The following is a 12,088-nucleotide window of genomic DNA, read 5'->3' on the forward strand; positions in this document are numbered from 1 at the left end:
TATGTGATCGATGTGTGCACTGCAGGCTGCTGGGGCCTTGGGCCTGACTGGCGGCTTCTCCATGACGTTTCGAGAAGCCCGGGAGAAAACAGAAAACGATATCTTGAAGAGGCTTAGAAGACAGCAAGGGATTCACGCTGCGCAAACACATTTTGGAAAGCTCGATTTTGTACTTTCATAAACCCTAAAGCGGAAAGATGTTATCCCAGAAGCAACACGGTGTCGAAGATTGCAGGCAAACCAGAACATATCCTAGGTTTGACTTCCCTGCCACCTTCACCGCTTTTTCCTTCTGGCACAGTGTAACCACAAAATTCACCGCAGACGTCCATGATGTCTTTGTAGTGTGCGCGTGGACTGGAATGCCCCTTGCAGTGGCACGTGTGAGTCTTTCTTGCTGTGCTCTCAGCTCATTTATTTTCCAGAACATTGAGACAGCCGCCGGTCAGCAATGAATCTGTCTCATGACAGCACGTCCCTGCTATCAAAGTCTCATTTCGTCACACTGTAAGGCATTCATTGTCTTGGGGGGTGCCAAGGGAACAGCTCAGAAGCTGTATTTAGGAATTTACATTTTGGTATGTTGTATCTTTTAATTATGAATTGTACATTAATAGCTGCTTTGGGTGGTTCTCTGGGCCAAGAACTCAGGATATAAAGTGTTAAGTCAGCAGTGAGTATTTTAGTTGGATCCCAACCAATTGTGCATATTACAGCGGTGACCTATAGCCCACCCTGCTCAAGAGTTGGTGTCTCAGCACTGACTATCCTGGTGATGGGTTTTTCTTAAAATTTCCCAAATGGTTACAGAAACTTATTGCAATGCAAAAGCCCTTTGCATTCCTGTTCCATGTATGGAAATAAAGGTCAATATATATATACATAATACATATAAGGAGGTCCCTTTCTATTGAACTAACAATATATTTCTTGACAAGCTTTCAGGATTAACACTCCCTTCATCAGGTCAAAACAAAATAAGAAGGTCAGAGCAAAAGATGGTGTTGCTTTGACCTGTATATTTTGTCTTGAAATCAGTACACATCATCTCTCAACCTGCTGCACCAGAAAAGAGAGAAAGTCTTGTAACTTACTGTGCTGATACATAAAAGAGCCATGCCAGTGCATAATGTGCGGGAAAGAGTGACTTGTGAGTAGGCGAGTGTTTGAACCTCCAGTGGTGCATGACTTGGTTAGAAGGGTGAGCGTCTTCCTGTGAGGTTATCACCCTCGCTATAAGAGCAAGATGAGTGGTACAGGAGTGTTTCTATCCTGGAAGCATTGCTTTGCTTTTTTTTTTTTTTTTTTTTAACTTTGGTTCCATTAAAACTGTAAAACTCCAATTTTCTGTGAGAAAACTCATAAATTTGTTTTCAGCCATCTAATGGCCATTACACTTGGCTAATGGAGATGTCGTCAGGCTAGTTATATCTGAGAAAGCCAAAGCCCAGTGAGAGTGGAAGACTGTGGCCTTATGGGTCCAGCAAGCCCGTCGATTCATTTACTTGGTGGGTCTGCGTCTGCTCAATTGAATGCACTTTTTGTTTGATTAGTAATGAAAACTTCTTATCCAAATACCTTTCCACCTAAAACTGGAAAAAACATCTGTGTATTACACTAGATACTTTTACAATGTCACAGGTACATTTCGATCATTTTTAATGTGCATACAATAATTAGAATTATCAGGAAATGAAGCTCAATTCATATCTTTGTATTCTGTTATGTGAGTGGCATGCAGCAAGGTGACGTCATATGCCATGAAGTTTAAACTCAGAACTGTTTCCCTTGGGTGTGGTGTCACGGTCATCATTCTTGATGGACGGTTTCACAGAAGCTCTTGAAAATAAAGGTTAAGAAACAAAAACAATTTATTTAAGGAGATGCCTTTTTATTGGAGTAACTTAAAACATTTCTTGACCAGCTTTCTGGAGTTAACATTTCCTTCCTGAGGCCCAAACAGAGTGAGCAGAAGACATTACCAGAAAATCTAAGTGAATCATAAGATGGAAGGGGAAAGGAATGGTGGGGGTTGATGCATTAGAGTACGGGAAGTAAACTTCCAGTACTGGAGGGCTGCACACCTGTTGGGTTTTCAGGATCTCCTAATGATTATGCATGAAAGAGATTTGCATGCACAGGTGGCAGAGGCAATTGGGTTATTTCTGGGAGTGACTTAAAAAAAACAAACCCCAAGTCTCTGCCATGTCTTTTTCTGTGAGTTCCAAGGTTTTAATCATTTTAACATCAAATGTCTTACATTTCTGGATTGCTCTGCATTTACCTTTTGGTATCCTGATCATAAGGTTATTGATGCAGTGCTCTGATCCTGAAAGATGATCCCCTCACAAAGTTGTTGCCTCCCTCTTTTCTGTGTTGCATAATTTTATATTCTTGTCTTTAATCTTTGACCTGTTTCATTAGTGTGACATCATTCTTCTTATTTTCTGCATTGAATAATATATACAGGAAAAGCTCTATTATTGGGCAGCTATGGGGAATAGAGGGTGCTAGTTAATCAAATATGCCAGGTGTCTGCTGCTTCCTGCTCTAGCCCCTCCCCTCCCAGGCAGCAGCATGTTTAGAGCAGGAAGGGAGGGGGCAAGGCTGGAGTCGAAAAAGCACAGAGTAGAGCAGAGAAGAGCTGCTCAGCTCCCTAATCCAATCCCTCCCCTCCTGACATTCTCTCCACCAAAGGTGATGCTTGTGCGCGATGCTGGTTAACTGAGCATTCCTGCTGGTAAAAGTGCCAGATAATAGAACTTTCACTGCATTACACCAGAGGAGAAACAAGCATGAGATCTCCTAACACTTTCAATTTAGCACCTTGACATACCACATTTGAGCTCCTTAGAACCTGAATTATATGGGGTAACAGTTGAACCACTTCATTCCTGCACTGCTGTGCTCAACCAAAACACTGCTGCGACTGTATAAGTCCTATAAGTCCCCTGCAGCAGAATCCAAAAGAATATTGCATGCCATGGATCCAATTGGTATTATAACCAGTGATTGTCAAAGCCAAGCAGAGCTAATCAGATACCATCGTAGGTGATGTTAAGCTGGGAGATTTTTTTCCAACAAGGTAGAGGAATGTGAAAGTGGAATGAAAATGGAGACTTGAGAAGTGGGATGAGGATTGCTGCTTGCGGTATTAGAAATGCTACCCCAGCACCAAAGTTTTCATTTCAGGTCTTATCGGCATGCATCGCATGAAATCCACTCTCAGAAGCATTTGCATTAAAACCAGGGCCGGATTTAAAAAGTTGGCGCCCACAGGCAGAGTACAATGTCAGCGCCCTTCGAAGCTCTGCTGGCACGTGGCCCTAAGGCAAGCAGAAGTAGGTTCCTCTCTGGCCTGGATTTTTGGTGCCTTTAAAATCTGGCGCTTTGGGCGGTTTGCCTAGGTTGCCGATGCCTAAATCCGGGTCCGATTAAATCACCCCATGAAATGGTGCAAGCGTTGCTCTGGACTTTGAAGCGCTGCATTAATGTGATCCCCAACCGACCGCAAAGATACTGTAAATCCCATCTTTTATGCACTCGATAATAATTTAAAGAGACTCTTGTACACCCCCCTAGTAGAATGGAACTGCCCCAGCAGAGAGGTGATGGGAGCGTAACATTTCCCATTCCTATGGTAGTGGATTTGTCTAACTCTAAGGCAAGATCCTTAAGCAAGCTTTGGACAGCTCAATTGGAATAGTTCTGTTACTTTTCATTTGCCCTTCCCTAAGCATTCTGGAAACTGTAGTATGCACATAGCCTAGAACTACAGATCCCAAACTGTACCACAGTAAGATACAAATTAGCAAGGTGAGTTTAAATCATACCTGATGGTTTGGAAGTATTCAGTAGGTCCAAAATATGCCTTTCTATCATTTCCTGGACGAGAAGCTCATAGCAAAACCTGAGTGGGGAAATTAAGTTCTAAAAATTGCAAGATCTCAATGTTTGTTCTCTCCATACAGCCCTGCAAAGTGCCCCAATCTATAGAGGAAGTCTTTGGGCCAGCCCTGGCCTGATGCCTGAAGGACTGGATTACAGATACCAGAATGCATTGCAATGTAATCCAAACTGTATTTCCTTCTCCTTTCAGGAATGAGGTCCCTTGAAAGCTCTGCTAGAATATTTCTCACACCTCCTTTTACTTTCTGCAAAAAGAAAGGCTGATTCCTACCTCCTTCCTCCTTCCACCCCCTAAAGTACCGCTACTGTTCTGGGTCAAAGGAGGACATCCTATGTACATCAGCAAGCTAAATGTTAGATGGGAAAATGTGCACCTCTGATCCTCCAGAAAAGTAAAGGTCCCCCCTGTTATAAACCAAGGCGCAGGAGAAAAGGATCTGGTGTTCAGAGTGAGAGGGCGTGGGTGGCTCTTCTCATTGCTTCATAGCTCTTGTAAAGTTCAAGGCAAAGCCCAATGCTCAAGTTTCCCTTCAGCGCTGGAGGGCATTCCCCTACCACACATTGCACAAGCCAGACAGCAAAGATGGCTTTCAGCTCATGACTTCAGGGCCATAACCAGCAGCATCCTTGAAAAGCAAACCTGCCCAAGTGACTCAGTTGCTAGAGGGAGAGTTTTGACCTTTTGGAGGATGGGAGGGGGGTTAACATGCTTCCCAGTGCATTATGGAATTTGTTGTCCTTCATTCAATTTGCAACAGCACCATGGTAAACAAAATGCATAGGGGGCATGTCAAAAATCTTAAATTCTCCCTGCAGAGACTGGCTCAGTGGACTAGTGGTGATACCATCTGGGTCCATGTCATAAGGGACAAGCTAATCCTGTCCTGGCTTTACCCCACAGCCAAAAGTTCTGATTTTCCCTTTGATTTTTGCTAAAAAAAAAAAAAAAAAAAAAGTCAGAATTACAAATTCATGCAGTTAATAGTATAAAACCAGGACTGGACTGAGCTGTTTCTTATGACATGGAGCCAACTGGCAACCCTACTTGGTAGCTGTGTTGGAGGTCATTCCCTGGGGTTTGGACTCTCACTCTACAAACTCCTCCATTAATTGAACTGTGTCCATAATCTATTGGGAATCCTCGGCCAGGCTTGGTTGCCAGGTTGCCTGATTTTTAGGGCAAGTATGTGCCCCTGCATGTTCATTGTGGATATCTTAAGGGTCCCAAGGACTGCGTTTGGGGAACCTAATCTACTCAGTGAAGTGTATTTTTTCTACTTTTTGTGTGCCATGTGAACAATCTAAGGCCTCGAAATTTCCGAGCAACCTGCTCCAATTTAAGTACCAAATGTGTGTGCTTCTAGCAGGAATGTGATGTGGACCACCTTTTGGAGACAAGCTTTGGAGCAGTACTGGCTTTCTGGCTCCCCCTTTGCACCCATCTTTCCTAGTGCACCATGCACTTGTAGTGCTAATTGCAAAGGGAATAAGCAGGGAATGCACGGGGATGGAAGTTCAAACACCAGGACTGGCCAAAAGTCTCCTTCCAAAGGCTGGGCTGGGCTCCCCCCCCCCCCCCGAATAATCTACTTCAGGAGGAGGAAAAGAGAAAGAAATGGCCACATTAATTGTTTTAACTTCCTCCTGCCCTTTGTAACTTTTCCTAACCATTGTAGAATGAAGTCAGTCAAGGTGTAGATGTACTGTTCACAATCAGAAAGTTGTGCTGGTATCAGGTTGATATGATTAAAACAAGCATGGGCAAGCCTGGTTCCCAAGGGTCATATTCAAGTCCCACTTAAAAGCCCACTTTTTTTTAGGCTCCCTGGCTCATTGCTGTGCAAAGGAGTCTGTGATCACTTTCTAAAGTAAGTCAAGGTCTTCCCTTCCCACAACAGCCAGAGCTGGAGGCAGTACTCCCAGCCTCTAGGGGGGGCATGTCCCAGTAATTGTGCAATGGCGACATCTAGTGGCCAGCTTTAGAACCCATGATTACAGGGTTCTGGAAGAAACTCTGGTTCGTGGCCCCAGGCCAAGGACTATTGCTTCAATGACAGGGCTAAGCAATTTGGGAGGGAATATAAAATAGGGAACCCCCGCCCCTCCCCCCTTCCCCAGGTAGTTGCAAATGAAGGATCATGGTGCCAGATCCCATTTCTCCTTGCCAGTTGACCTGGAAGCCCAAGGGAGCAGTTGGGAACAGCTTCCTTCCCTCCCACCTCCAAAATAAAAATTAAAAGGTGCATGATATGTATTTTCAAAAAATATTAAAACATGATCATTTATTTTACTCATAAATATGTGATATTCCACTACTGGCTTCTAACAGAAACATCAACGTGGAGCACAATAATACACAAATATACAGTTAAGCTCTAAAACCTGATCTTGGCTCCAAATGGAAAAGGAGGACCAAGAAAAATTCACTGACAGGCCGATACAGTAAAAATCGCGGGAGAGCGCCCGCTCTCCTGTGCGTGAAATTCAGTAAATAAAATTATTCAAACTAGGGCCCGCGGTAAAAAGAGGTGCTAGGGACACTAGTGTGTCCCAGTGCCTCTTTTTTGACAGGAGCGGTGGCTGTCAGCGAGTTTGACAGCCGACGCTCAATTTTACCGGCATTGGTTCTCAAACCCGCTGACAGCCACGGGTTCAGAAACCGGACGCCGGCAAAATTGAGCATCCGGTTTTCAACCCACGAGCCGCAGGCCAATTTTACATTTTTTTTTTAAATTTTTAATTATCTTTAACTTTTGGGACCTCCAACTTAATATCGCCATGATATTAAGTCGGAGGGTGCACAGAAAAGCAGTTTTTACTGCTTTTCTGTGCACTTTCCCGGTGCCGAGAGAAATTAACGCCTACCTTTGGGTAGGTGCTAATTTCTGAAAGTAAAATGTGTGGCTTGGCTGCACATTTTACTTAGTGAATCGTGCAGGAATAACTAATAGGGCCATCAACATGCATTTGCATGTTGCGGGCGATATTAGTTTCGGGGGGGGGGGGGGGGGGGGGGGGTTGGACGCGCGTTTGACGGGCTATTACCCCTTACTGAATAAGGGGTAAAGCTAGCGCGTCAAAAACGCGCGTCCAAACATGGGTTAACAGTGCGCTCTGCTGGAACACACTGTACTGTATTGGCCTGTGAGAGAGCAGAAGTGAAGAAATGGGCGCCAGGTGACCACCATAGGTAGACTGCATAGATCAATTAACCAATTGTACAAGCGGTATATAAGAACTTTTAAATAAATAAATCTTCCAGGTCAAGCTTAGTCACTTCTCCTAAAGACAGCTCTCTGGTGTGTTTGCCTGGGGACACTGGGAAAAAACAGGAAAACATCCATTATCACCTAAATCTTCCATAAAGAACCAGCAACGTTAAAAGCTTTCCTCTGGTGGTTTAGTTCTTCATGGATTACCTTATGTGAGGGGGGCAGGGAGTGAACTGCACTTGCAATAAAAGCCCTGCACATTTAGCATTCATTCGGGGTGCAATGATTTCTTTTTTGCAGACTGGTGTTTTTCGGAGACTTTGCTATCAAGCACTATAGGCAGCGAGCCTGGACGGATGAGCACAGCATCCCCGTGGCAAATAATCCTGCCGGCCAGAGGAAAGTTTGAACGAATGTGCACTGCACTGCTAGCACAGTCCCAGCACCGAGAAGTCCTTTCTGTTTGGGCTGGCTGGATACTTTCAACTCTTACCCACTCGTTTTAGACTGCAACCTGCAGCTCCCCCCTGACTCTCTTCTTGGGCAGAGTCCCTGCGGGGGGTGAAGTGACATTTATTTACCTAGCAAAACTGTGACCCGCTCCATCTTTCCAGGGGACAATTTTCATGCATAAGAAGAGACAAATATAGCAAAGGACAAATATGTAGCTAACATTTATCAGGAAAAGTTAGCAACAAAAAAATAAAAAAGATCGACAACCACCTGAAAACCAGCACGTGAAAGGTAAATAGGACGAGCCGGCGGTCCCCCAGAACGGGTTAGCTCCAGAGCTGGGCCTGGCACAGAAGCGCCAGGCTGGGCCGGATCCGGGATCCGTCCGGCCCAGCATCCTGACTCGGGCAGCAGCCGACCCGGGTCCCTTGCAGGTAAGCTGGGAGATCACCACGCCCGCCTGGCCAATAATTGTGAACGGACCTCATCTCCAGAAACGACTCCACACCTTTTTTTTTTTTACCCCCAACCCATCTGTGCTATCGACTTTGACCAAATCCTCCAGCTACAAAATTCCATGGATTAAACGTGCATTCAATGAAAATAACCGCAAACCTCTTGAACGTGTTGGAAACCTGCTCCCAGCTCGTTTCCAGGAGCCCTACCACTATTTGATAGGGTGCATACGGTGAGTGTCCTACCCCATTCATGAGCTGAGGACCCTCTTCCATCGCACAATCCTCCGGGAGCCCTGCAGGCTGATTTCTCCTGCTACGCGGTGGCCAAATGAAGGGATATTGTGCCTTCAGGGGGAGGTAGGGCTCAGCCACCTTCCTCATACCTGAGGTTGCACCACGCCTTGCTCGGCAAAGGGAGCTACTTAAAGACGATCCCAAGCAGCTCACCTCATTTACCCGTGAGGGGAACCACAGTCATCCCGGCAAAAAATAAAACATAAAACGAGTTCCAACCCTGGCGTCTTCCTCAGGTGGCTGTAACCTGCACGATGGCCTCCGCGGGACAGGTTATATTTTGGAGGTATGGCTTTTACCCGAGAGGAGTGGATTGCTCAGAGTGCATTTTACTGGAAAGCTAAATGAAATAATAATAATAATAATAATAATAATAATAAAAGATAAAGCAATCAAGCAGACCAGCACTTCCGTAGCAGGTCTGGTTTAGAGTTATGGCTTTGTTCTTCTCCATTACATGCAAACGGCAATGTGTGGTTATTTCACTTCTAGCTGGTCCCCTGCGAGTCGAGTTCTGTTCGTGCTCAGCGTGGTAACGCCACGCGCCATTCGTCTCGGGCGTATTTCGTATCGTTGCATGGCTTTGCAGCGGGCCGGGTCGCTTCCCCCCCCCCCCCCCCCCCCCCGTTGCTTCCGAGCCGATTCCGTTTAGCAAACGTTTGAAACGAGAGCCTGCAGTGAAGGATGCACGGGAGAAAACGACCTTCCTCCTGCAGCAAACCCACAAGTGATTTTTATTCAAAGGAAGTTTGCTCGTGGCGGGTGATAACTCTGCGAGACGTTATAATGGCATCCATGGCTCTCCTGATAAACCCTCCCTCTGTCCCAGCACCCGTGTACTGGGGACCATTGAGGGAGCACAGTCCCGATAGAGAGCTCCCATCCTCACTTTGGATATTTCGCCTTTCCCCTTATCAGAGACACCCGAGGGTAAAGCTCCCACGTCTCATACACGGGAGCAGTCGCCGTCTGACCAATTAAACTGTCCCCACCAGCAAAGCATCCAAGCATCCATTAATAGTAATAGGTCGATGGGAAACCTGAGCAATAAGCCGAGAGCCACAAGCGCCGAAAAAAGGGGAAAGGTTGTGCATGATCCTGGGCTCCTTTGAAGCAATCAGAGGAGGAGCTGCTGAGAATCCCCCGACCCCCAGGTCTCTGGGTTGGCCGCTCCTCTTTGTAACTCTTGAGTCTTTTACAGCAAAGTCTACCAGCAGCACCAGCTTGTGCATTTCTAGATTTTATAAGCAGGTGATTTCAGCCATGCAGCCTGCAAATGTAATTATGCACTAGTCAGTGTATACAGTAATTAGTTTACTTAAGATACAAACTTTAGATTGTAAACCTTCTGGGGATAGGGAAATACCTACAGTGCCTGAATGTAATCTGCTCTGAAAATGCCTGAAAAGTGCAATATATAATAATAATAATAATAATAATAATAAAGATAGGGTCCGTATCAGAAGCCAGGCAATATTTATTGACTAGAAAGCAGAGTCAAGTAGCGTGGAAAGTAGAGCATGGCTGGCTGGTGGCTTGCTAGCAGCACTGTACAGTGTGCACTACCATGTGAAAGACTTTGCTTCTTGTGCTGGCCCCGGGGATGCTGGTGCTGCAGAGGAGGCCTTCACAGTTCCAGGGTTGGAGACAGGGGAGTCTCTGCTGTTGCACAACAGCAGCACCTAGTGGCCACACTCAGGGTTCATGCCTACCAGATGCCAGAGAGAGCCATGGCCATTGGCCCGTGGTCGAAGACTGCTGCTGCATTGGTTGGGCTAGGAGGGAGAGGATAGAGTGTTACGAATGGGGAACCCCCCCCCCCCCCTTGTAGTTGTGAATGAAGGGTCATGGTGCCGTAGTTCAGCAAACGCTGGACTAGACTGGGCTGGAAGCCCAAAGGAGCAATTGTGGGGTCCATTTCTTTTAAAGCATAGTTTTTCACATATATGTAAAAGAAAACTAACAATAACCAAACAAATATTGGACAGAGAAGATTTTACAGGTACTTCTCAGCTCACCATCACTGAAAGAGCAACACCGTCCTAGGTGTGCAGCCTCCCATTTACCCATGCCAGGTCCCTCTTTAGAGTTCTAATCATTGCCCTTTGAAATCTCTCTTCCCTGTGGCAGCCGTCTGCACATCCTCTGAAATATGGCTACGGATTTTGAACTTGTCTTAATTCAGCACAGGTAATTCTGTTACCATGCGTGCAGCCTGGGGGGGTGCACCTGTTTTTCTGTGTAACTACAACAGTTGAATGTCACCAGATTCTCACTCCTGAGTGGCACAACAGGTTGAGAATCATGCGATCGCCACCGCACACCAGCGAAACACCCAAGGCAGGAATGTCCTAGAGTAGGTCGCCAACACTGAAACATTGCCTCTCTCAACACTTCTGCTGCTCCTTCATTCTTTTAATTTCATGAGGTTGGTCCAAGCTGGCTTCTGACCCAGGAGCTGAGACGAGAGACTCCCCATTACTTGAATGCTAAGTAAATCCATTTTATAATCTCCAGTTTAGCTTGAAAACCAGAGGGCGGAAAATGAACCGATGAAGAAATCCTGCAGGTGCGATATCGGAGCACCTTGTCACGAGCAGGTGTGTGTATGCCTGCATGAAATACTAGAACCAGCTAGACTGGTCTGGTCGCCGGAGTACATACGATAGCTTTTTTTGCAATCAAGGTGTGCATCAGAATTGCGCAGCTTAAGACTGACGGGGAGAGCTGCACTGTGTCCTGCTTGCATGGTGGGAAGGATGAGTATGGCCACCCCAGAGGCACTTTTGACTGACAGCCTGTCATTCTTCAGGAAGACAGCATCACTGGCCATCACATTAAGCCAAGGCACTTTGGGTTGCGCAATGTGAATCCTGGAAAAAGACAGGACAAGCTTGCTCTTGGGCATGGGGATTTCAACCTGGTCCGTGATGCTTCCCCTCAGTGGCATAGCCAGGACTGATCTTTTTGGGAAGGCCTCAGGTTTACTTGGGCTGAGGTGGACAACTAGGCATAACAGGGACCTGAGACAGAAACTTGGGAAGGGGTCCACTCTTACTGGTCCTCTTCCACCACCCCCACCCCCCCTTGTCTCCTTCCTGGGTCTTCTTTCAACACCTGCATGGCCCTTTTCCACACCTAGATGCCCCCCTCCCCCAATCACTTTCCCTCTTATTAATTTATTTAACATATTTAACTGCCCTTTCAAAATATCAAGGTGGTTAATAGCCATAAAAATAACAATTAAGCATTACAATAAAATAACACAATAGCAGACAATTTAAAATAATAAATCCAATAAATAACAAAGAAGCATCTATTCCTTAAATCAACTTGACTAATAGCAGTTTATGGACTTCTCCTCCAGGAAGTTGTCCAAATCTTTTTTAAACCCAGATAAGCTAACTGACTTAACCACATTCTCTGGCAATGAATTCCAGAGCTTAACTGTGAATTGAGTGAAAAATAATTTTCTCTGATTTGTTTTAAATGTGCTATTTCCTAACTTCATAGAGTGCCCCCTAGTCCAGACAGGCCCATGGGGTAGGCCTAAGTCTAAAGTGGGAGGGGCCATGGCCAACCCATGGGCACACTTCCTCTTCCCTCAAGAGCTGGACTTTCCTGATATCCTCAGTGAATATACATGAAATCCAGGGATGTGCAGCAGGTTGCTGATTCTAACTAAAGCTCAGACAGGTTCATTATGGGTAGTTTGAAACCTTGATTAATTTGTGTGTGTGTGTGGTGGCCGGTGGGGACTGG

The 12,088-nt window shown here is 45.8% G+C and overlaps 1 long non-coding RNA gene across 2 annotated transcripts in view; it reads right to left on the minus strand.

Annotated features, from left to right (window-relative positions):
• Positions 1–1,648: 1,648 nt before the first annotated feature.
• LOC115077042 overlaps positions 1,649–12,088 on the minus strand; it is a 30,916-nt gene continuing 20,476 nt past the window's right edge. The window contains exons 2-4 of one of the 2 annotated variants that reach the window (XR_003852939.1): positions 3,834–3,910; positions 2,285–2,447; positions 1,649–1,839 (exon numbers count right to left, since the gene is read on the minus strand). This is a non-coding gene — a long non-coding RNA (uncharacterized LOC115077042). The remainder of the gene's footprint in view (positions 1,840–2,284; positions 2,448–3,833; positions 3,911–12,088) is intronic. The other variant, XR_003852940.1, reaches the window with a different exon arrangement.

The sequence above is a fragment of the Rhinatrema bivittatum genome, chromosome 15, assembly GCF_901001135.1.
Source record: "Rhinatrema bivittatum chromosome 15, aRhiBiv1.1, whole genome shotgun sequence".
NCBI lineage: Eukaryota > Metazoa > Chordata > Amphibia > Gymnophiona > Rhinatrematidae > Rhinatrema > Rhinatrema bivittatum.